The 27,057-nt window shown below is 42.1% G+C and overlaps 1 long non-coding RNA gene across 1 annotated transcript in view; it reads left to right on the top strand.

Annotated features, from left to right (window-relative positions):
- The first annotated feature begins 860 nt into the window (after positions 1–860).
- The window catches only part of LOC139155477 (uncharacterized), a 297,390-nt gene continuing 271,193 nt past the window's right edge, over positions 861–27,057 (top strand). The window contains exons 1-3 of the long non-coding RNA XR_011557073.1: positions 861–1,005; positions 6,764–6,934; positions 8,046–8,222. This is a non-coding gene — a long non-coding RNA (uncharacterized lncRNA). The remainder of the gene's footprint in view (positions 1,006–6,763; positions 6,935–8,045; positions 8,223–27,057) is intronic.

The raw sequence follows: 27,057 nt of genomic DNA, 5'->3' as shown, positions 1-27,057 counted from the left end.
AACACGTGTTTAAACCACTAAAGCAATTTTATACAAATGTGGCAAACCTTTACACTGCTTATTCCTTTCCTTTTTAGTATTAAACAGACTGTAATTGACAGACTGGATGTTATCATAGATAATTTATTATTATAAATTTTGTGTGTGTATAACATTTTTGCTGATAATGAAAAGGGAGGGAGACTAGTAAGATCGAGCTCTTTATACACACACACACAAACTCATACACACACATATGGTCTCTATCTATGACTGTAATAAATTGAATTGAATAGATTAGGGGGCTGGAGTCTAAAAAGATACAATGAACGGATGCAGGAACTGGGTAAGTCTAATCTTAGAAAGAGAAGGAGTAGGAGTGACATGACAGCAGTCTTCCAATATTTGAGAGGCCGTCACAGAGAAAAGGCTGTCACAGAGGGGTCAAAGCTACAGTTTTCATTTTTTAAATTAAACTATTCTACCATAGATTTGGACTCTTATGATCTTCACAATTGGGGAGATCAATAACTGGCAGCCTTGAAATTCAGAATGGGAACAGAAAGGAAAGGGATGAGGTTATCCCTTTTGTTTGTTTGTTTATCAATCCAACCTATATGCCACCTACTTCATTAAGGCCAACTTTCTGGATTACCTGTCTGATGATTGCATCAAATCTAAAATCCTGCATAAGGGATCTGCCATTCAGAATAGAGAACAGATGAATAAAGCAGAAATTAATCAATAAATGTATTTGGAATATGAAGTCAGTCTAGAAGAAGAAGAATGGATTATATAAATAAAGAGAAGAATAATTGATTTATTATACAAATACTCATGTAACAATATTTGAATTGTTAGTTAATCCACGAACATGTACACGTCCACGGTATGCAGACTTTGATCCAACTGTTCCACGTACAAAGCAGTTTAAGACCAGCCAGGTTGCAAAATACCGCTGTGGTTCCAATCTGCATCAAACAAAATGTGTTGATGGATTATGGCTTCCTGAGCCACTGTGTGAAGGTATCGTTTGCATGCTATGTACAAGTTTCTGCTTTCTTCAATAGGGTGATATCAATCCTCTCTAAAAATAAAAGTGGGCACACCTGTGGACTGTCTTTCTATGTAACATCCTTCTCAACAAACCAAGGACAAAAGCAAATACAGCATTAACCCTAAAATCAGTTTGTTTCTTCTAGTGGTGGGTTGCACTTATCCACATACTGGTGCGCTCTGCATGCATCCTCCTGATTTGAGCACGCTTGTGCGCATGCATCCCTCATGCAATTTTGCTTCCACACGTGCGCAGGAAGCAAAAAAGTGCTGAAATCTCATGAGGGGACGTTCACGCTTATGCGATTTTGACATTATTTTCTTCCTCACATGCAAAAAGAAGCAATAAAGCCCTGAAATTCAGAAAAAAAACCAGCACCGGAGTGGTTGCGTGCAAATTGTGCAGTCTGGCAGCTGCTACCAGAACAGAGTCACCTAGCGTATCGGTAAGAATTGGTTTTTTCCATAGCAACTATTCTGTTCCCTTCACAGCAGCAGCTCCACCTCAGGGGTCAACTCAGCTGTAACACAGTTGTGCTGTAGTCTGCATTGGACAGCATACTTTTGTCCACTTTTCCCCATTAAGCAACAATCTAAGTTCAGTGATAAAACTTCATTTGTCACATTACAATGTTATTTGCTTTGAGTCTCTCATGTCTTAAGCAATTGAAGTGAATTTACACAGAATAAAATCATGCAAATCTAATATGGAATTTGTCTTTGATTTTTGGTACTTGCATGCATCTACATCAGATTCTTGGCAAGGTAAAAAATTTCACTGGAATAAATTTCAGAATTTCTGCTGCTTAAGAAGAGCATTGGATCATTATATTGCTCCTAGTTAATTTCAAAATAACTTTACAATGAACGTAAGTCCCTCTCATAAATCAATAAGAAATATATTAAAATAAAATGTAAATATTTTAACATTCAGGCTACAAGGCATTCATCTTCATTCCTTTCCAAAATTGTGATAATCTAGAATACTTTACATTAATTAAATCTTATTTTTGTTCAGTTCATAGAAGAGCAAATATTGTGATGAATAGATAAACTTTGCCTGGATTAGATAAATAATTTATCTGGTTACCTGTCTTTGTGCTAACTGGTGGACTTTCTTCATAGTCTAGTTCAATATCAGCTTGTCTACCTTAATCTAATTTATGATCAATCCTGAAAACATTTTTATAGGTGTCAAAGATCAATACAGTTATTTTTAACTACTGTATTAATGTCACAGCTGCAAAGTTTTGATGGCTCCATCTGCTTCATCAATTGTGGCCTTAAAGTACACAGATCTTGCAACAATGACTCATATCAATGGTATTTGATGTAATTAGGTATTGTTTTAGCTTAGTTTGTGGCTGTTGAATTGGTTTTGACCTTAATGGCTGTTTTGTGAGTGTTTCTAGGTGTAATGTTTAAGGATGAATTCTGAGTACTAGGTGACAGCAAAGAATAATCATCAGAAGAAACAGAAAATTTAAAATGTGCTCCTGAAATATTAGTTTGTGAAAAAACAGATGGGTGGATTTATTTATTTATTTATTTATTTATTTATTTATTTATTTATTTATTTATTTATTTATTTATTCATTCATTCATTCATTCATTTATTCATTTATTTATTTAGTCCAATGCATAATACACATCGAAGAGAATAGATATGTAGTAATATAACTAAAGAAACGAATAGAAGAAAAGATATAAAAGTATAATTTGAAAGGAAGAAAAGATAAATGAGATAAGGAGAGACAATTGGACAGGGGACGGAAGGCACACTAGTGCACTTATGCACGCCTCAAATGTTAGAGAAGATAACAGAAAAGAAAAGATAATAAAAATAGAAAAGATGATAGCTATACTTCTTGTTTTTTTCATTCCCCAGTTGGGTCAATCCTGGCATTCTGTAGGATTGGTGAAAAGGAAAGTCTATGTGGCTTCTCTATCGATATCATTTTCTGATGAAATTCATTGGTTTCCAAAAGATTATCAGTATCAATTCCAGGTGTTGATCTATATATTTTGGAAGTCACAGTCAGCCAAGGACAAGGTGCTCAACTTCCATGAAACAAGGGGAGAGGAATGAGATATAAAGTATAAAACCACAATTTCTCAGTAGTAGCACCAGCTTTCTAGAATAGCATTTTTCTTAAGAAAAATGTTTCAAATTGATTTCTTTCACAAACTATTTATGGATTAATTGCATGCCCTGTATTTTAGATGTATTGTTAAGGTGCTGATCTGCTTGCTATTTAACTTTGAAAGTGATTAATTTTTGCATGCTGTTTAATTCTTACCATAAATGTTTATCTGTAAAACATTGCCAAACAAACAAATATCTGCAGTCATTTTCTGCTTTTCATAATGCAAATACTGACTGGTAGGGGTAAGGATAGAAGCCTATGGGTCAACAGACTAATTAGGGCTGTGGTACCCAAAACTACATCCCTAGCCTCACATGGGGACATCAACAGTCAAGAAAAATGAGATCACAACTATCTCCATCCTCAGTTGCGAAAGAGAGAAAAATATCATAGGCAAATGTATGGAAAACTACCAAACAACTGAAGAGCATCACAAATAGCACCGGCAGACTTACCGGCCGGTGCCTTTTGCAGGAGGGTCGGGACGGCACGGACACATGGCAGCCGCCATCTTGGATCTCGGCTGAAGTCTCGCGAGATTGCGAGACTTCGGCCGAGAATCAGGCCAGTGTGGCCTGATTGCTGACGTGGCCGGGCGGGGCTTGCCAGCCCTATAAAAGGGCGTGCAGGCCCGGGTTCAGCCTGTTTCGCCCAGACCACGTCAAAAGAGCAGACACGTGGCTGTCTGCTCTTGGAGCCTCTTTCGGCGGCCGCATGGGTGGCTGCCGCTTTTGGAAGCCTCGTCGGAGGCTTGGGGAGGCTGCCGATCATTGGAGCAGCTGGGCGAAAGCCCCATCCGAGGCCCTAGTAAGAGGCGGCCGCGGGTTGCGGCCGCCATTTTGGAAGCCTCATCGGAGGCTCGTGGACCGGTCCGGGGGCTTCTGGTCCGGCGGGGAGGCTGGGCCTTGTGCCGTTTTTCGTCTGTTGCCCCCTCTTTCGCAATGGGGGGGATCGTTCTGGTAGACCCCTTGGGACGTGGGGGCTCGGGCGGAGGGCTCGCGTGTGTGGGGCCCCCCCGGTTCGTGGCCCCTGTACTGAGGGCAGTTGGGCCCTTGGTGGCAGCTTCCTGCTGCTGCGCTGCCTGTCAGTGAATGATTTCGTTCCTGACGGACTTTGTTCAGTCCGGCACGCATCCTTTGATGCGGCCGTGGCCATGGTAAGGGAGTATGGGGTTGGAGCCCCTATGGATAAATGCGACATTAGGTCAGCATCCCGGCTCCTCCCCATACACCCAGACGGCTTCGAGCTGTTGGGCTTCCATTTCAAAGGTGGTTTTTTATGTGGACAGGGCTTTACCCATGGGTTGCTCTGTCTCGTGCTCTCTTTTGGAGAGCTTGAGCACCTTCTTGGAGTGGGCGCTCGGGAGGCGCAGTTGTCTGGGCTCGGTCGTTCACTACCTTGAGGGATTCTTGGTGGCGGGGACTGCGCATTCAGAGCAATGCTTTGCTCTAATGCGGGACTTCGAAGCCCTTTGCGCTCTGCTGGGGGTGCCTTTAGCCTCTGCGGGGACCGAGGGCCCCGCCACCAAGATTACCTTCCTCGGTATTGAATTGGACTCGGAGGTGCAATCTTCTAGATTGCCCCTGGATAAGTTAACTAAAATCAGGGATACCCTTGGTACGGTTCTGGGGCTGCGGGAAGGTCTCTCTTCGGCAGCTCCGGGAACTAGCTGGGATACTTACTTTTGCCCGCCGGGTCGTGGTGCTGGGCAGGGTTTTTTCTAGGAGGTTATATGCTGCGATGAAGGGGCTCCGTTTGCCCCATCATCGTACCCGCTTATGTGCAGGGGTCAGGGCGGACCTCTGCGGGTGGCGGGGGTGCTTAGAACATTAATGGGTTGTCTTTTTGGAGGCAAGAGCTTCTTTTGGAAGCTGAATTGCAGTTGTGTTCTGATGCTGCAGGGACTTGTGGCTTTGGGTTGTGTTAGGTGACCAGTGGTGCTTGTCTGCGTGGCCTCCAGAATGGAGGGCCTCTTTATTGGTCAAGGATTTGACCTTTTTTGGGAGCTCTTCCCCTTGATAGGGGCCCTAGAGCTTTGGGGTGAGCAGTTTGGGGGCAAGACTGTGCATTTTTGGTGTGACAGCCTAGTGGTTGTCCATGTTGTGACCGCGCTGTCCTCTAAGAGTGACAGGGTCATGCGGCTTGTCTGCCATTTTTGTGCACAGGTCCTTGTCCCTGAACACATTGTTTTAGCATCCCATGGCTGCGCCCAGTTGGTGCTGGGAGGGCGGCTTCCCATTGCTGCGCCCAGTTGGTGCCGGGGGCGGCATCCCATTGCTGCGCCTGGATGTGTGCTGGGAGGGCAGCATCCCATTGCTGCGCCCAGTTGGTGCTGGGAGGGCGGCATCCCGTTGCTGTGCCCAGGTGGTACTGGGAGGGCTGCATCCCATTGCGGCGCCCAGGTGGTGGGTCTTGCACCTCGGTGGCAAGGACCTGTGTGGGCCTGGGGGTCTATTTAGATCTGCCAGGCTCACGAAGCCTGCGGTGGCTTCACACTGTGCGGCCCTCCACGCAAGTGGTATGGTCGAGATCCTCACGGGGATCGATTGGTGGGACGCCATTTCCCTTAGGGCCCTTCACCGGGTTAGACGGGGAGTTCTTAAGGCCCTGGGTACGGTAGTCAGAGAGTTAGGCGGCATGGTAGTGGCCCATCCCCGCATCACCATAGATCATCTGTGGCTTTACCTGGCTGCTGGTCTTCCTCTGTCAGAACAGTGGAACACCAATTTTCTTACAGGACCTGCAGTGGTCTCTGCATGAGCTGGCGCAGTTAGAGGGGGGAGTCGGGGGGCCAAGATACAGATCTGACCCCCACTCCGTGGCAGGTTAGGGGCGGGAAAATGGGTGGTGGTTTAGCAACTGCGCATTCTCCCTTGGGCATCTTTGGGGATGATTGACAGGTTCTCTCCAAGCTCGTGGTGGGGGCTACCTGAGCAGTTGGGGGGAACCTGTCTTTGGGTCCCGCACCTTGAAGCCCCCGGGTAGGGGTTAGCCGGCGGGACCCCCCTCATGCAAGTGCATGGCAGGGTCTCAGGTGAGGGAATGGTCCCTCAGCTGGACTAGCATCGAGATACGCCCATATGTTGCCCAGGAATATTTATTGCTACATCATTTCCGCCCCGGAAGCAATTGTTTGACCCTGCAGGTCCATTGTTTGGGTCATAGTTAGATATGTTAATTTATGCTAATTTAGTTGAATAAATTATGCTAATTTATTTTAATAAAAATGACCCAGTTTAAATCCAGCTCTTGTGTCCATGTCATTACTCCGTCTCTTCTGCAAGACTATTTGTCTGCTCTCCTACAAAGCCATTTACCAACTGGATGCAGCAAATTTCATTGTATAACTCAACTGAAATCCTGACTTAAAGAAGCCCTGATAATTTATCATGCAAATATAATTAGAATTTAAATCTCTTTGTGATTATGGCATCTCAATCACAATAGAGATTAAACAAGAGATTTGACATAAATCCTCCTAAGAAAATATTTAGGATTTATTTTCTTTGGGTGAAATAGAAATGAGATAATTTTCAGCTCTAATTCTAATCAAATTTTAATTATAAGATGTTTTGTTAAAGGAACCTGTCCTCCACCACCTCAACTTCCCAATGCCATCAATGTAGCAGATATGAAAATCTATGGGAGTGGAGAAGAAATCAGCCTTAAGTGTCAAGAACATTTCCTTCTTCGTGGCCCACAAAAAATAAAGTGTGAAAATGGAAAATGGCAAACACCCCCACGCTGTCTTGGTTTGTATGCTCAGTTTTGCCTTTATTTTAAAGAAACTGGACATTACAGATAAAGTGTAAGAAGCAAAAGTGCGGGAGAACATTCAGAGCATGGCTTATGGAATTCTTCACAGCCATTTATCCACAGTGGCCTCTGTATATGTGTGTGCAGTATTCCAAGCGACAAATCAGGTTCTTTGCACATTGTAGATGCTGCCTTCTTCTCTCTCTGAGAGTTAGATCAGGGTTGGTACATGGATGCTAAAACTATTTCTGGTTTGATCTGTGTCTGTATATGGTGGTGAGCATAGGGGATGTATATGCTCTATACCGGTGATGGCAAACCTATGACACGAGTGCCACAGGTGGCACGCAGAGCCATATCTGCTGGCACGTGAGTGGTTGCCCTAGCTCAGTTCCAACGTGCATGTGTGTGCCAGCCAGCTGATTTTTGCCCAACATAGAGGCTCTGGGAGGGCGTTTTTGGCTTTCTTAGAGCCTCTGGGGGGATGGGGAGGGAGATTTTACTCTCCCCTGGCTCCAGGGAATAATAATAATAATAATAATAATAATAATAATAATAATAATAATAATAATAATAATAATAATAATAATAACAACAACAACAACAACAACAACAACAACAACAATAATAATAATTTATTAGACTTGTATGCCGCCCCTCTCTGAAGACTCAATCAAGTCGTTGGAGCCTATTGGGCCCACCAGAAGTTGGGAAACAGATTGTTTCTGACCTCCAGAGGCCCTCCAGGGGGCAAGAGAAGCTGTTTTGCTCTCCCCAAGCATTGAATTATGGGTGTGGGCACTCGTGCATGTGTGATAGTGCATGCCCACGCTCTTTCGGCACCCAAGGGAAAAAAAAGTTCGCTATCACTGCTCTATACACTCCATTATGCATCACATGACCAAGAGGCAGCCGCTTACGATGGAAGGGTTGGCAGCAACGTGAGTCTTTCAGAACTAGTTCTACACTAGCAGCTGTTTTTAGCATAGAGATTTGTTTTTTGAATCATGTTTCATTGAATGAGATTTCCTATACAGATACAATAGAAATGTCTTTATGATATTTTATTTCTTTCATTAAAAAACTTCTTATGGTTTCTCTTTCTAGATTTACGATGTAAATCTCCTCCTGAAATTGTCAATGGTATAATAGAAATTGGAAACCGCACAATGTTTTTTCCTAATGAAACTGTGGAGTATAACTGCCTTTCAGGTTTTGAAATTAGTCAGCCAAATACAGTAAGATGTGAAAATTTGAAATGGTCTGAGCTACCTGTTTGCAAAGGTAAGAAATAGTATTTTTTCTATTGAAATGCCAACCTTGTGTTTGAGTTCTAAAAAAGGTTATCCATGCATATGTGTTTTTTTCATTCCTATGTTAATATTAGAACTGGGACAAGGAAGATGCATCAATGAGGAATTTGGAGGGGCTTATATAAATATTGAGATTTCACATGTCTTAAAATATCACGTGTATGACCTCAAACATTAATCTTATTTGTAATATCATGTAAACTTTCAAAACAGTTTTTGTCAGCAGGATTCTGACTTCAAAATCTCTTATTCACAGTGTATCAGGGACTTAGAAAGTGTCATTGGTTTAATAAATCAGCTCAAAGATTGTCTTTCCTGAAGGGCTCTTTTACCACTCCAGAGAAGAGATGATGAATGTAGATAGCTTAGGCAAGTTCCATATGATAACAAAAAGATGTAAAGTAAGTAAGCACAGCAGTGCAAAGTTGTTTGTTTTTGTTTTGGCCTGTCTGGGTCTAGTCTTTACCAGTATAACTTTTTAAAGTGTTTATTTTCAGTGCTATTCTGGCTGGTTTCTACTTGATATCTGCTAGAATTGCTTGGCCTTCTCAAGCAGGGTCCATTATGTTTCCTCTGGGAAAAACAAAGACATTTCTCTCTGATCTAAAGGAATATATAAAATATATATAAATACCAACAGTAAAGTCCATTTCAGTCTTAAAAAAGTAAGCTGGAAGAATAGGTGAAAAGTCCAGAGACAGGGCTAGGTTAAGACGGTTCCTTTATTTCAGCTCTTATAGGTAAGTGAATACCGTCTGCTCAATCTGGGAGAAACCGCTCCTTTTATACATTTGCAGTTCCCGCCAAGAGAGAGCAGCCCGCGTCTGAGCCAATCAGACGTGACTTCCTTTTTTCCTGCTCAGACAGCGTTTCCACACGGAACCAACTATTTACAAGGATACAACACCCCTCCCTCCTTAGTCAGAATACATCACTCAAGAAAGCCACGTGACGAAGTCCTCCAATCTGCTTGGTCTTCACGAGGCTCGCTCCGACCTGCGCAGTTCATTTGAGTCCTCTCTTCCAACGGTGGAGATCGGTTCGCCTGCACTTCCCCAGTGCGGCTGGGGCCTAGTCTGGGCTCCGGCCCGCTGAGTCGATCGGGCAGGCACAACACCGACCTCTGAGGATGAAGACGTCTCGGCGTCGCTGGAGGATCCTTCCTGACTCGATAAGTCCATTTGAATGTCCATTAAAGCGGTTTCCGCGTTACAGTCCATTAGAGCGGGACAGTCTGTTTTAGCGGTTTGCTCAGGGGAGGTTTCAATGCGCTTTCGTACATGGTCAATGTGCCGCTTCCACATTCGACCGTCATCCAATTTTACAATGTATGTTTTAGGAGCAGTTTGTTGTACAATTGTTCCCTTCATCCAATTCAAACCCCCATCAAAATTCTTTGCAAAAACACTTTGACCCAAATACATTTGTCTTTCAGGGTTCACATACATAGGGTTATGAGTACAAAACCTTGGGTGTAACCTATCCAGTGGGGATCTCAGTTTCCTTCCCATTAGTATTTCAGCAGGGCTTACATGTATGTGGGAATTTGGTGTAATATGTTGTGTTAACAAGAATTGGTCCAAATGCTGTTGTACATCTCCAGGGCCTGACCTGCGCAATGCCTCTTTTGCAACCCGAACGTATCGTTCTGCCAAACCATTAGCCCAGGGCAAGTAAGGTGAGATGAGGGCATGTCTGACCCCCAAGTTATCTAAAAATAATTCAAATTGCCTGGCTGTCAATTGGGGTCCATTGTCTGACACTAAGATGTCAGGACAGCCATGGGTGGCAAACAAATGGCGCAGAACCTTAATGGTGGCACTCGTAGTTATATTATTCATTGCAATGATTTCCACCCACTTGGAAAATGCATCTACCACTATTAAGAAATATTGTGACCCCACTGGCCCTGCAAAATCAATATGGACCCTGGACCAAGGCCCTGCAGGTTGTTCCCACTCTGCTGGAGTTGTTTTGGGGGGGGTTAGGCCGCGACTCTTGGCATGGATCACACTTGGCTACCCACTTTTCAATATCAGTATCCAGACCTGGCCACCATAAGTGCCCCCTAGCTAGGGCCTTCATCCTGACAATCCCAGGATGGCCCACATGTAACATTGTGAGTACTTTGGTCTTTAGACTTTTAGGAATGATTACTCTATCACCCCACAACAGACAACCTTTAACATATGACAATTCCAGTCTTTTGGTTTTGAAATCACACAAATCAGATTCTACAGAGTCATTCTGCCACCCCTTAAGTACACAGTTTACCACCTTTTTTAGAATTGGGTCTTGCTGCGTGTGTGCAGCCACCTCCCTTGCAGTAGTTAGTGGGTTATCTTCGAGCTCTATCATTAACACATCCGCAGATGGGGCAGGGTCCTCTACTAACTCTGCCATTGGGCACCTACTGAGACCATCTGCGTGGTTGATGGTTTTACCCCCTTTGTGAATGAGCTCGTACTGGTATCCTGAGAGGAACAAGGCCCACCTGATTAATCTTGGAGACATAAATGGGGGAGTTGGTTTGTTGGGGGCTAAGAGGCCTAGTAAAGGCTTGTGGTCGGTAACCAATTCAAAACTCCTGCCAAAGAGATAATTATGAAACTTCTTCACCCCAGCCACTAACGCTAGAGCCTCCTTATCTAGTTGGCTGTAATTTCTTTCCGTATTGGTCATTGTCCTTGAAAAGAAAGCAATTGGGGCCTCTGTATTATTTGGCAACACGTGTGCCAAGACCCCTCCTACGCCATATGGGGACGCATTGCACGTAAGCCTGACGGGTAGTAACGTGCTATACTGGACTACTATACTTGCGGACGTTAACAACTGTTTTATTTGTAAAAAGTCTTCGTGTTCAGTTCTCCCCCATGTCCAGAGGGTTCCTTTCTGAAGTAGTCGGTGTAGAGGCTCTGCTGCTGTTGCCTTCTGTTTTAAGAAGACAGAGTAAAAGTTTAGAAGGCCTAAGAATGTCTGCAATTCTGTTCTATTCTGTGGCTCTGGGGGTTCCCTGATGGCTTTTAACTTTTCAGTAGTGGGGTGTATGCCTTCCCCATCTATTCTATATCCTAAAAATTCTACACTGTTGGTTCCCCACACACATTTCTCAGGTTTGATTCTTAACCCTTTATCTTGTAGTCTATGTAATACTTCTCTTATTCTTTCGTTGAGTTGAGATTGGTTTTCTCCTGAAATTAAAATGTCATCAAAATAGGGAATGGTCCCTTTAATTCCTGATAGCAAACGTTCCATTATGCTTTGAAAAATCCCGGGAGCTATGCTTACCCCAAATTGTAATCTGGTACATTTAAATGCACCCCTGTGGGTGACAATTGTCTGTGCGAGTGCTGTTGGTTCATTGACAGGGAGCTGCTGGCAAGCTTGGGCTAAATCGATTTTTGCGAACACTTTCCCTTCCCCCAGGGAGTGAAGGAGCTGTTGTACCACTGGAATGGGGTAAGGGTGATGTTGGAGGGCTTTGTTGAGCGTAGACTTATAGTCAGCGCAAACCCTTAATGAGGCATCTGGTTTAAGAGGCGTAACTATGGGTGTTTCCCATGGCCCCTGCTCTACAGGAACTAAAATGCTCTGGCTTATGAGCTTATCTAGCTGTAGGTCAAGCTTGGGAAGGAGCGGGAGGGGTACCCTGCGAGGTTTGAGCCGGACAGGAGGGACCTTGGGGTCAATAGAAAATGAGATAGGGGGGCCTTTATACGATCCCAAGGTGGGGCTAAACACTTCTGGGAATTCCTGTAAGAAGTTAGGCATGCTATCATGGTTAACAGTACAAATACCAGAAATTTCAATTCCCAATGGTTCCATCCAAGCCAACCCCAGGAGAGAGTGTCTAGCCCCTGTAACAACAATCATAGGAAGGGTACATTTAACAGTCTTAAACATAATCGGTACATTCACTTGGCCTAGAACAGGTATTATTCCCCCTTGAAAATCTCTAATTACCAATGAGGTTTGTAAAAGGTCAGACTTTGAGAGGCTAGGCATGTACATTATAAGCTTTTCCCACGGCATAATGGTATATTTAGACCCCGTATCAAGTTCCATAGAGCATGGCTTGCTGTTTAGGAGCAGTGAGATTACAATTTTGCCCCCATTTTTTGTTGCCGTGCTATTCACGGAAAATTGATTGTTACCTCTTTTTTTTTTTAATTAATAAAATTTTATTACAAATATATACACATTTACATACAATATGTTTTATATTAATACAATGCTAAATCAACGCATAACAAATTATATCTGTCCATCCATCACCCTGGGGGGGAAATAATTATCCACAAATTGGGTGTCCTCCTTGATCCACAGCTCACATTAGAGAAACATCTTTCAGCTGTTGCGAGGGGAGCGTTTGCCCAGGTTCACCTGGTGCACCAGTTGCGGCCCTACTTGGACTGGGAGTCACTGCTCACAATCACTCATGCCCTCATCACCTCAAGGTTCGACTACTGTAATGTTCTCTACATGGGGCTACCTTTGAAGTGTGTTCGGAAACTCCAGATCATGCAGAATGCAGCTGCGAGAGCAACCATGGGCTTCCCTAGGTATGCCCATGTTACACCAACACTTCGCAGTCTGCATTGGTTGCCGATCAGTTTCCGGTCACAATTCAGAGTATTGGTTATGACTTATAAAGCCCTTCATGGCACCGGACCAGAATATCTAACTAACTAACTAACTAACTAACTAACTAACTAACTAACTAACTAACTAAATAAATAAATAAACAAACAAACAAACAAACAAACAAACAAACAAACAAACAAATAAATAAATAAATAATGTCCTGTCATATTGCCAGCGCACCTAAAGATGAAATATTTGGTGCTAGTTTCTTTAATCTGAAGTTATAAATTATATTAATCCCATGATTAGAAATAATGAGACGTATGTTTTAATTAATAATTTGATTAATGGAAATTGGTTTTCTAGAAAAAACATCTGGTAGTTCTAAGGAAGATTCCTGAGGTTTAGATCATTATTAAGTCTGAAGATTTGTAGAAAAGGAATGCTAAAAACATAATTTATTATCATTATGGAACTACAAGTTTAGGCTTTATTTTCTGCTAAAAGTAATTAATGGATTTTTCATGAATAATAAGGAATTAGTTGCATGTATCCAACATATTTCTGTTTCCAGTCATGTTAGAAGGAGGAGGAAAGCCAAGGTGCTCAGTGACCAACTATGGTGTTTTACCATCAAAAACAAACAAACAAACAAACAAAATCCCCACCAGCAGAGTCAATTTAAATAGTTTGTAAGGCTTACATCCAGCCTGGCAGTGAATGTGCTCCACATAACTGCTGAAGGTTTGGGGACAAGAGGAGCCGAAATAACTCCCCAGGAGCTCAAAGGCTGAATGCTAAAGATTTACCCCAAAGGGCTGTGGAAGATGGCACCCAAATGCATAGGTGAATAAGTGGTCGACTAGCCGAGACAGAGAGCCATGAGCCTCCCCCAGTAATAACTTTCATGCTCAGAGACTGTAATGTTTTTTTTGATCATGCAAGTTATTTGAGAGACATACAATCACACTGAGATTGGTTTAGATGATGAGACAGATGGCAGAGGCGAGGGTGACCAGGGGGGACTGGGTGAAGGCTATAGACGCTGTTGCTTCTCTTTTGACCATTTGAGGCAAAATATCAGATGCCAGGGACCAGACACCATTGGGAGAGAAACAGCAAAGTGAGGAATTTCTAACTGCTGAGGGGTTAACCCTGCCATTGTTCCGCCACATTCTATGGTGCTTGTGATCTGGAGAGAATAATGTGCATTGTTGGGAGGAATAAACTGCAGTAGTCCCTAGATGAGGAGTGACCTGGATCTTGGGGAATCTATCTTGAGGATGTTTACAAAGGACCTTGGACTCATATGGGTATGGATTGTAAAACCTGACACTCCCACTATCACCTCCCCTTCCCCTTATGGACCTATTGTTGTATCCTTGTAAATAGTTGGTTCCGTGTGGAAACGCTGTCTGAGCGGGGAAAAAAGAAGTCGCGTCTGATTGGCTCAGACGAGGGCTGCTCTCTCTTGGCAGGAACCGCAAATGTATAAAAGGAGCGGTTTCTCCCAGATTGAGCAGACGGTATTCCGCTGATTGTCACTTACCTATAAGAGCTGAAATAAAGGAACCGTCTTAACCTAGCCCTGTCTCTGGACTTTTCACTGGCGACGACGGACGGAAGAACCACGCGTGCAAGATGAACAACCTTCAAATCGGCCGGGCTCCTGAGTTCTTCAATCCGGAGAAATCTTCCTGGGACGCCTACATAGCCAAGTTCGAGATCTTCCTCGAAGCCGCGGGAATAAGGGACGCCGACGCCGAATGAAAGCGGCCAATCTTCCTGAACTACTGCAGCCCAGAAATATTCGATCTCGCCCAGACTCTCACCAATCCGCTCCCAGCCAAATCCGTCGCTTGGGACGTCCTGCAAACCAAGCTCGCGAGCCATTTCAAGCCTACGAAACCAGCCGTCGTTTTCCGGCACCAGTTTTCAAGAATGGCCCAGCTCGAATCCGAATCCATTAATCAGTTCGCGACACGTCTTCGAACGGTGCTTTCAAAATGCAAGTTTGATAGCCCGGAAGCTCGCCTCACTGATGCCTTAATTTTCAGCATGAGAAATGCCATGGTGCGGAACAAACTCCTCACCGAAGACGAGCCGTCTCTCCAGGCAGTAATCAAGCTGGCACAAACCGCAGAGGTCGCCGACGCCGCTGCCAAAGAGCTGAAGGAGCACGACAAGCGAGAAGTCATCGCCAAGATTGACTCCACATTTTCCCGCGCGGAGGCCCCAGACGACCTCAGCCTACCAGCCCTCAATGAGGACAGCTGTTTCCTGCTGCAACAGGACCAACCGAGACAACCCAGATACCATCGCCCCGTCGCCCCCTGCGCCAGCTGCTGAGGAAACCATCCGTGCCAACGCTGCCCCTTCCGGGACGCCATTTGCCGCCGCTGCAACCGACGCGGCCATATCGCCGAAGCCTGCAGAGCACCTTTGCCTGAGGAATCTTTCTCCACTCCTCGTCCTCCTCGTTTCCAGAATCAATCACCTCAACTGCGTGAAAACCAGTTTCCCCGGTTTTCCGGCCGCAAGAACTACTCAACCGCTAACTGCGACTACTCAAGAGGTAACAACCTACAAGAGAAAATGGTATACGCTGAGGACACAACATGCTTCACCAGAAAATAATTTAAAATCAAAAATCATTCAAAACTTACCTCCTGAAGGGAATACAAGTACAAATATTATAAAATATACTAAGTGAATAGTTATTGTTATTAATGTACTTAAATAAGCAATTAGATCTTTTTTTAAAGAATATTTTCTTTTTGTTTGTTTGTTTGTTTGTCATGTTTGTTTGTTTGTTTGTTCGTTTGTTTGTTTGTTTGTTTGTTTGTTTATTTATTTATTTAGTTAGTTAGTTAGTTAGTTAGTTAGTTAGTTAGTTAGTTAGTTAGATATTCTGGTCCGGTGCCATGAAGGGCTTTATAAGTCATAACCAATACTCTGAATTGTGACCGGAAACTGATCGGCAACCAATGCAGACTGCGAAGTGTTGGTGTAACATGGGCATACCTAGGGAAGCCCATGGTTGCTCTCGCAGCTGCATTCTGCATGATCTGGAGTTTCCGAACACACTTCAAAGGTAGCCCCATGTAGAGAGCATTACAGTAGTCGAACCTTGAGGTGATGAGGGCATGAGTGATTGTGAGCAGTGACTCCCAGTCCAAGTAGGGCCGCAACTGGTGCACCAGGTGAACCTGGGCAAACGCTCCCCTCGCAACAGCTGAAAGATGTTTCTCTAATGTGAGCTGTGGATCAAGGAGGACACCCAATTTGTGGATAATTATTTCCCCCCCAGGGTGATGGATGGACAGATATAATTGTCCTTGGGAGGCAAGACCTACAGCCACTCCATCTTATCAGGGCTGAGTTTGAGTCTGTTGACCCCAACAGCCTCCAGACACTGGCACATCACTTCCACTGCTTCATTGACTGGACAAGGGGTGGAGATGTAAAGCTGGGTATCATCTGCATACTGATGATACCTCACCCCATGTCCTTGGATGATCTCACCTAGCGGTTTCATGTAGATATTGAATAGCAGGGGGGAGAGGACCAACCCCTGAAGTATCCCAAGGGAGCAACTTGGTCGACCACTGACCCCCCCATTAACACCGACTGCAACCGGACAGAGAGGTAGGAGGAGAACCACTGAAGAACAGTGCCTCCCACTCCCAACCCCTCCAGCCTGTGCAGAAGGAAACCATGGTCAATGGTATCGAAAGCCGCTGAGAGGTCAAGAAGCACCAGGACAGAGGATAAACCCTTGTCCCAGGCTCTGACAGATTTAGTAGATAAATTATAGCCCGCATGGACTACAATAAATCAAATCTGAGAGTCGATGGATTAAAGTAGAGAAACAGCTTTCAAACGAGGTTACTTTTATTAAGAAAATAACAAAATATATCTAATGCCTATCAGAGGCATCTTCTATGCATGCTACATCTTTGAAGACAAAAGAAGGAAGAAGATGGAGTCTTTGGAGAAGAAAGGAAATTATTTTACATCATAATGGGTGGAGCTAACAAACATACACACTGTTAACTATTTAATTACTGAATATCTCTGAACGTCTCTGGGGCTGGCAATACACATCGTGACAGGCCCTCCAGAGATCATCCATCTACGCAACCAAAGCAGCTTCCATGCTGTAACCTGGTCTGAAACCTGACTGTTGAGGGCCTAGATAACCAGCTTCTTTCAAGGATCGCTGGATCTGGAGCGCCACCACCTTCCCAACAACCTTCCCCATAAAGGGAAGGTTGGAAACTGGATGATAGTTATTAAGTACGGCTGGGTCCAGGGAAGGCTTCTTGAGGAGGGGGAGCACAAGTGCCTCCTTGTAAGGAGCCGGAAAGGACCCCCTCACCCAAATTAGCCATCTGGTATATAAAAAAGAGATTAAAGAAAGAAAGAGCAGGGGGAGAAAAAAGAAAAGAAAGATTCCCTATTAACTCACTGGAATTAACTCCAAAATATAATGCTGCATACCCAACTAAATCTTCATGCCCTAATCTAATTTTATCGCTGCATGCCCAGTGGAATCATAATGCCCTAGCCTAAATATACTGATCCCAATAGCTAAAAAGAAGAAATTCCCTTTCTTTAATCCTAATTAAAGTTATAACCTTTCAAGCATTAGTATGCCTTTCTAAAATTGTAGTCTATATTTTCTATAATTTAATAATTTCTATGATCAATAATTACTTTTATAATACTTTCTCTTACCAAAAATATTTTAATCAGTGAAAAAGAAACTTCTCTAAAAACCCACTGGAATCAAATTATATATCTTTGTGCCCTACTCTAATTTTATTGCTGCATACCCACCGGAATTCTCATGCCCTATTCTAATTATAATGATCACAATAGATTAAAAAAGAAAGCTTCCCCTTCTTAAACCCAAATTGAATTATAACTTTTTATAAATTAGTACACTTTTCAAAAATTATAATCTGAGTGTTCTAGTGGTCCCTAAAATATATTATCAGTAGTCTTTAGTCTATATATTATCAATAGTCTGTATATTGTATAAGTATCATCTTCAAAAAATACATCAAACATACTCTTCCTTATCTTCTAGATTAAAGATTTTTATGCTTTTAAATCAGTAAGTTAAGTATCTTAATTCTATTTCAAAATACTTTGCATCAAGAAATAATTCATTAGTTATCCATCTAAATTCAATGCATTTTTTATTCTATTTTCTATGCTTATTCCATGCTGATTATAGCTAATAAAAAACCTATTGGCTACACCCTAAAGTTCCCTAAAATTATTTTCTTATATTCTTTTTGCTAACTCAACGCTGGTTTTACTCCACTTCTCTCATCCTTGTAGATCAGTATATTTATAATGATCATTAATATCAATCTTCCTAAACAAAAAAAACAACAACCATAACCCATCTCTGTATTCATTCTTTCAGTATTTCCATATTTCAAAATTTCAAAATTTATACTTTAAATTTTAATTTTGAGTTTTACCCAAGGAATACTCTTTTAAATCTAATAAAGCTCTTATTTTCACATCATATGAAACATAAGTATCTTTGTTCATATTAGTTAATTCCCCTTTCCTCAAACAATGCAATCCCGAAACCGAAATACATTTCCCTTAATATTATACTTTTCTTATAGTCTAAACTCATTCTAATTCACATAATCCCCATCTTAATATAATTGTAAAACTGTGATATTATTTCATCTTTTCAAAGAGCACTTTCCCTTAATGGCGTTCTGCCTGACTGGGCTCAGGCAATTAGTAACAGTCCAAGGAAAAGAAATCAAACACACATGTGCTGTTCTAATCACCAAACTTACATTAAACAAACAAAAAAGGGTTAACCAAAACAGTCCTTGTTATCAGGAATAAACTATAGTGCAAGGCATAAATCAGCCCAAATACAAAACACAGGAAAAAGCAAACAAAGACAACCTGCATGGAGCAGAAATGTTTCAGGAGTCCTTTGAATCTTAGAGCAAACAGCAAGTCCCAGAGGTTTCACCTCCCACGTGACTGAAAAAGCTGGGTTGAAATCCAAAGGCACGGAACAGAAACTTCAGAGCAGGATCCACAAAGTAACACAGATAAACAGCCACAGTTTGCCTTGTGCCTCTGTTCCCTTTTATACCTTTAGCCCTCATTAAGGGAACCACACCCAGCCCTCAGTATAAGAACCACACCCAGCCCAGGTGCTACTCTGATCACTGATAATAGTTCTTTAATTGAGCCCTCCTTTGCATAGCTCTTCGGCTACGCATGTCTACGAATTGGTCTGCAGAGGAATCCAAGGAAGACAGACTGTCTGAGTGACTGCATGCCAAATTCCCTGGGCTGTCTTCTGAGTCCTGCGTGCTGTCTGCCAACTCCTCTGAACCAGTGGCTTCATCCTCATTTCTGTCTGCCACGTCTTCCTGGCAGTCAGCCAGGCTTTCGCACTCACTTTGTGCCGCACCTCTCCCATCTGTGGGAGCAACGGCTGGCCCAAGCCCAAACACAACAAATGGTATTCTCAAACAACTTCAAATCAATAATACTTTGTCCAAATATAAGTCCTTTTATGTCCAGTCTAAAGTTAATAAAAATATTTTTTTGTAAAAATAAGATGTCTTGCCACATAGTATATCCATATCACTGCAGGTTTCCTTTCTTCAAATAATACTGTCCTTTTTACTTCCTTTGAAATAATACTGCTAATATTAATGCTAATGATATCTTTCAAATTCCAACTCTGTAGAACTCTGTAGGACTTCTCCGACTGTATCACCAAGTGTAGATATCACAGCTAGAAAGAATCTCGTATATGATGGCTTATTTTGTTAAAAAGTTCTTATAAAATGTCCCTGCTGGGCTCTTCTGTTCTGTAACAATATTAGTGTCTAAGTCTCTTCTATGCGATAGCTCCTCGAATCAAAGATGGCGAATCGTGTTCAAAAATGACATGTCATTTCCTTAAATATGCAGAGAAATAATTTTGACAAAAACAAAAACAATAGTCCCAATACAAACCAAATTGTCTCAGATCCAAATTCCCTATTTTTTACAGCCTTTAGAGCTCTCCAAAAAAAAAAGAAGAGAAAATATTAGGCATTACGCTGAGTTAAAGCTGTTGCTGTATGCCTTCATTCTCGAGCAGCCGCTGCAACCCATTTCCGGCGTTTCCAATTCCGATCGCAACAAATTTTCCAACATTTCTTTTTAAATTTCTTTCGCACTCCAAACTCACCAGCACACAGCTTAAGATATCTTCATCTCGCCAATGCTTTATATTTATTCACTTCCCAGATGTTACCTCTGTTCCTCAATCTCCTGCATTGCGTTGTCTTCGGGGAGGATCGGGCCTGGTTCAGCAGAACCAAGAGCCACGGATGGTGGGGATTCGGGGCTACTCTCAAGAGAGTGAGAGTAGCCCCGTGTTGCTGTGGTCATTGACCCCTCCTCACACAAATAAGCAAATTTCATCTTATAACTCAACTGAAACCCTGATTTAAATAAGCTCTGATAATTGTATCATATAAATATAATTAGAATTTTGTGATTATGGCATTCTCAATCACAGTAGACAAGAGATTTGACATAAAAAAGCCTCATAAGAAAATACTTAGGATTTATCTTCTTTGGGTAAAGTAGAAATGAGATAATTTTCAGCTCTAATTCTAATCAAGGTGTTTTGTGAAAGGAATCTGTCCTCCACCACCTCAAATTCCCAATTCCATCGTTGTAGCCGAGATGAGAATCTACAGGAGTGGAGAAGAAATTAGCCTTAAGTGTCAAGAACATTTCCTTCTTCGTGGCCCACAAAAAATAAAGTGTGAAGATGGAAAATGGCAAACACGCCCACGTTGTCTTTGTTTGTATGCTCAGTTTTGCCTTTATTTTAAAGAAACTGGACATTATGGATAAAGTGTAAGAAGTAGTTCAAGAGAACCTTCGGAGCATGGTTTATGGAATTCTTTGTAGCTGTTAATCATCAGTGGCAACTCTGTATATATGTATGCTGTATTCCAAGGAATAAATCAGGTTCTTTGCATATTGTACATGCTACTTTTGTCTTTCTCTGAGCATCAGATCAAGGTTGGTACATTGATGTTAAAACTATTTCTCTGCGTTTCTGCTTTGACCTGTGTCTTTATAAGGTGGCAGGCTGGGTGATACCAACCAAAGGCACAGGGTGAGTTGTCATCAGTATGCTAATGATATTCAGCTATACATGTCCACCCCATGTCCACTCAGTGAAGCAGTGGAAGTGATGTGCCGGTGACTGGAGGCTGTTAGTTTATGGATGGCTGCTAACAAGGTCAAAGTCAATCCTGACAAGATGGAGTGGCTGTTGGTTCTGCCTCCCAAGGACACCTCCATCTGTCCATCCATTACCTTGGGTGGGGACTTTTGACCCCCTCAGAGAGGGTCTGCAACTTGGGCATCCTCCTTGATTCACAACTGATATTGGACTATCATCTTTTGGCTGTGGCGAGGGGGGTGTTCCCCCATGTTTGCCTGGTGCAACAGTTGCGGCCCTATCTGGACAGGGAGTCTCTGCTCACAGTCATTTATGCCATTATCACCTTGAATACTGTGATGGTCGCTAGATGGGGCTAGCTTTGAAGAGTGTTCAGAAACTTCAAATTGTCCAGAATGTAGCTGCGCAAACAGTTATGGGTCTTCCAAGGCATACCCATATTTCTCCAGCACTCCGTGGACTGCATTGGTTGCCTATTGGTTTCCAGACACAATTCAAAGTGTTGGTTATGACCTATAAAGCCCTACATGGCATTGGACCAGATTAACTCTGAGACCGCCTTCTGCCGCATGAGTCCCAGCGACTGGTTAGGTCCCACAAAGTTGACCTTCTCCAGGCAGGACCTAGGGGAAAATCTTTCTATGTGGGGGGCCCCAGGCCTCTGAAATCAGCTCCAACCAGAAATTCGCACTTCCATCACCACCTCGCCTTCTGTAAAAATTTAAAGACCTATTTGTGCCAGCAGGCTCGAGGTCATTAGACCCTAGCCCCTGGCCAACAAGTGTAGAGTGTAGTAGGTTTGAATGGGAATGAATGATTTTAAATGTTATTAGAGTTTTTAATTTTTTTTAGCTATATTAATTGGAGACCTCAGAGAGAGGCAGCATACAAATCAATTTAATAAGTAAATAAATAAATAATAATAAAGGGGCTATATATGCTCTATATCAGAGGTGGGTTCCTCTCGGTTCACTTATGTTTATGTTTCTGCCTACACCTGTACACGTACATGTTTGACAACCAAAATTAATCAAAAATAAGAAAATGAATAAGTGACTGGTGGACTAAGAAAGAAGGTTCTGCCACTGTGATGCTTATCTATTGGTTTCTAGTTTTAGTCAATCTTTATTAATTTTAATGTTAATAATTCTTAATTGTTTTTTTTTCTTCTATTCTTGGTTTTGTTGTGTTGCAAACCTACCATCACTTCAATAATGACATGGATAGGATAACATCCAATACAAGTACAGCAGAGTCTCGATTATCCGTCCTTCGGTCATCTGACATTCCGGATTATCCGACATCGCTGCTGCTTGAGGGCGTGGCTGTAGTCACTTCCGTGCCCTCAGACACGCCCCCAAACACGGCAGCCACGATGGGGAAGGATCACTGTTTTATTTACATTTTGAGAGGACTGAACTGTTTATACATTAGTACAATGTTGTTACTGTAACATTACTGCAATAAAACTTCAATACATTTCCAATTCATAGTGATTTCAAGGCTTTTCTTAGACCCTTCATTGTGCTCAGTGCAACCAATTTAATCAGAAAGCAATTAATTTTAGGCTGGGTCTAGTAGTCTCTTGCAGGCAATAGAAAACCATTCAGTGATAGATAATCAATCAGTCTGGTCCAATTTATTTCAGAGAGTCTTCTTGCTCAAACTATTTTTCCATTTCTTCTAAGCTTAGAAATATTTCATGGGATATCTTATTTTACATGTAATATTTAATGTATGATTACACAACCATGGTGGCACAATGGTTAGAATGCAATTTTGCCCGCTAACTCCACATTTCTTCTGCCAGAAGTTTGAAGTTTATCATGCAGCTTGATCAATTGATAGGCAGAAAATGATTACTACTGTGTTCCCTACTGATATTTTTCAACTTTAGAAAATATGGTGTCATTATCTTCTTAATACCTAAAGTCAGATCTGTATTTAAAAGAATAGTAATTGCTTTGGGATAAACGATATTTCCCCACAAGGCGTTCTTATTTTTATTACCTATCTTCCATTAATAACTGTCCAAATTCTGCACAAATAAATTGTGTACGGTAGAAGTGTAAGATATTATCTCAATGACCTTTTCTAAACATTACCATATTTTTCGCTCTATAAGACGCACCTGCTGATAAGACGCACCTAGATTTTAGAGGAGGAAAATAGAAAAAAAATATTTTGAGCCAAAAAGTGGGCTAAAATATTTATTACAATAACAGAATAACTTACGAGATTAATTGGTGCCGGAAGGAGGCTCGTGAGTCGAAAAGCTCGTATGTCGAAACATTGTTTCCCATAGGAAACAATGGAAAAGCGATTAATGCGTACAAGGTGGATGGAAGAAGCCTGGCGGCGGGCGGGGCTTGGCGGCGGGCAGGACGCGCGAGGGAGCGAGCGATCCACGTGTTGGGATGCCCGGGAAGGCGAGCGGTGCGCGGTAGGCGCAGGGATGGGGACGGGGGGGGGGAATCGTCTGAACTCGGTTCCGAGTTGGGGGTTCGGGGAGGTGCTGGAAAGCCCCCCAGGCCGGCTGCGACCTTTTAAAACAGCCGCACCGCTTCCCAGCTGACTCCTGAAGCCAAAAGCCAAAGGCGAACTTCCGTGCTTCAGGAGTCAGCTGGGAAGCGGCGCGGCTATTTTAAAAGATGGCAGCCAGCCTGGGGGGCTTCCCAGCACCCCCTCGAACCCAGGTTGGGGGTTCGGGGGGGGTGCTGGAAATGTCAGGGGCGCACGGGCGGTTGCGCGCGCTCCCTATCTCCCTGCTAGCCCCCCCTCTGCTCCAGCGCCTCCCCCCCCCTCCCTGCCTGCATCTTCGCTCCATAAGACGGGGCTGATTTTTCATCCTACTTTGGGAGGAAAAAAACTGTGTCTTATGGAGCGAAAAATACGGTAATTGATTTGCTAGATTATCATAGGTCAGCGGCTGATGCAGCTAATGTTATACAAGGAGCCCTAATTTAGCAGCCATACCCACACAGAGGCAAAAAATCCCAAAATGTCCTGATACATCACATCACCATAGAGTATGAAACCCATGCTTTCTAGCATCAGATGGATATGACCCCATATGCCCAAATGAAGGGAAAGTTTTCTGGAACTTGACTCACAATGAAGCCAGATAAAAGGGCTGATCTTGTAGCCTTTAATCCTGCTCCCCACCCTTTGGAATATTCACTCTGATGTTGGGATAATTCACAAGAAGAGAATGTTTATAGTTGTATTCATTTGAGGGGAAGAGAGTAAGCATGCACACCAAGGGAAGTATACATTTAAGGACTGCACTTTTTACCTAGTGCAACTCATGAATCATTTCAAAGGAAAAGAGAAGCCTTTAGCTGAAACCTGATTAAGGTACCAGTAGCAGTGCCAGATGAATGGTTCCAATCAACTAAGACAACAAAACTGAACTAGTTAACATGCAGTTAGCACTTTTTAGGGAAGTGCTACACTGGGGAGAAAAGCAGCTCAGAAATAATAACTTGTTTAATTATTTACTTGTTTAATTAACCCCAGGACTCAAGATCCATCCCACCACTAACAGGACCCAACAACAAAGAATACTATGATGAATCAACCAAAGCTAACCTCTTCAACATATTCTTTGGCTCAGTCTTTGTTAACAGCAATGGTTCATCCCCAAAATTCACTAATCGCACCTCAAATACTCACAAGGACTTAACTTAAATAGACTTCACAGAATACAGCGTTGGAAAAGCACTACATGACCTTAAACCTTCTCTATCAATTGGGCCTTATGGTCTATGTGCATACTTCTTTAAAAAGCTTTCCACAGCCATAGCTGAACCACTAAGCATAATCTTTGAAAAATCATTCAGGACCATCTCACTACCAAAGCTATGGGTGCAAGCAACAGTCATTCCCATCTTAAAAAAAGGAGATCCTAGTCTAGTTGAAAACTATAGACCAATCTCACTATGCCGCATTATGTGCAAAGTCATGGAATCAATCATAAACCAATAAATTACCCTCCACCTAGAAACTAACAACCTACTCTCTAACAAACAGTTCAGTTTCAGAAAAAAATTATCTTGCAACCTGCAACTCCTTCACTGCAAAAACATATGGAGCTGAGGTGGCGCAGTGAGTAGAGTGCAGTACTGCAGGCCACTAAAGCTGACTGCTAAATCTGCAGGTCAGCAGTTCAAATCTCATCACTGGCTCAAGGTTGACTCAGCCTTCCATCCTTCCGAAGTGGGTAAAGTGAGGACCCAGATTGTGGGGGCAATATGCTGGCTCTGTTAAAAAGTGCTATTGTTAACATGTTGTAAACCGCCCTGAGTCTAAGGAGAAGGGTGGCATAAAAAATCAAATAAATGAATGAATGAATGAATGAATGAATGAATGAATGAATGAACGAACGAACAAACAAACAAACAAACAAACAAACAAACAAACATGGACTACACATCTTGATCAGGGCAAATCAATAGATACAATTTACATTGACTTCTCTAAAGTTTTAATATTATGTTTGTGCAGAATTTTACTAATTTTGTCTGTGGTAGTAAAATTAGTAAAATCCTGCACAAACATAATATTAAAACTTCATTTGTCACTAACCAAAAAATATCAAACATCTTAAGGAACCCAAAAGATAAAATCCGACTAGAACACCAAGGAATCTATGAAATCCCTTGCAAAACATGTGCAGCCACATACATTGGACAAACCAATCGAAGAGTGAGCCAACGCATTGCAGAACATGAGAATGCAGTTAAAAAAGAAGAAAAGACTTCCTCCCTTGTCCAGCACATTAAAAAAAAAGGGCACGAAATTGACTTTGAAAAAACTAAATTACTTTCCAAAACAGAAAATTTATACAGAAGAATTACCAGAGAAGCTATAGAGATTGAGAAACGCCCCCTATGCATAAATAAAAGGGATGATACGTCCCGCCTACCAGAGATTTGGAAACCAGCCTTAAACAAAAAAACATATCAGAATAATCACCATATCAATCTTCCAAGTAAGTGTGATTCCACCAACCAATCAAATCACTAAAACATAGTCACCCAATCTATTTGCTACATTCAAACCAAATCTCCACCCCCAACACTATATATAAGGAAGAAATGGCAGTTACAAATATTTCATATTTACAGCAACATGAAGCTTAAAACTTCAGCCTGATGATGGTGAATGTGATTTCACCGAAACGTCGCATAGACACTCAAAATATTACATGGAGCAAAACCAGAACTCAGAACAATCTACATACATATACCCGTGAAAATCTACGAAAACAAATATATATATACATACATACATACATACATACATACATACATACATACATACATATATATATATATAGAGAGAGAGAGCCTTCAGATGTTTCACTTCCCAATTTCTGATGTGTGTATATTTCCAGAAGTCAGTTGCTCAACAAACAGATAAGGAAAAGAGGAAGTCGAGGAAAGTACAGACTATTAGAACAAACTAATAATAATTTATTAGATTTGTATGCCGCCCCGAGTCTTCGGAGAGGGGCGGCATACAAACCTAATAAATTATTATTATTATTATTATTATTATTATTATTATTATTATTATTATTAATATCAAAAACAATATCAATATCAACATCAACGTCAACGTCAAGGTTGATGTTGATTTACTAATGGTCCTAATCAGCAGTTCCACATTGCAAAAAGATCATAAATGCATAATATTAATATTAATTATTCATTTATGATCTTTTTGCAATGTGGAACTGCTGATTAGGACCATTAGTAAAACTTTAACATTATAAAGGCACTTAAGATGTATGGGATTGTTGTAAGAACACTCCTAGGGCATAGTTCCCTCTAAGCTGAGCAGTGAGCAATAGCTCACTTAAAAATCATCAACAACTCAGAGTTTTCCAAACCTGCCCAGAAGCCAAGAGAGAAAGAGTGAGAGGGAAGGAGAGAGAGAGGAAGAGAGGAAGAGAGAGAAACAG

Source organism: Erythrolamprus reginae, unplaced genomic scaffold (genome assembly GCF_031021105.1).
Source record: "Erythrolamprus reginae isolate rEryReg1 unplaced genomic scaffold, rEryReg1.hap1 H_21, whole genome shotgun sequence".
Lineage (NCBI taxonomy): Eukaryota > Metazoa > Chordata > Lepidosauria > Squamata > Dipsadidae > Erythrolamprus > Erythrolamprus reginae.
Note: the sequence above shows the minus strand (reverse complement) of the source record. Positions and strands in the feature narration are given on the sequence as shown.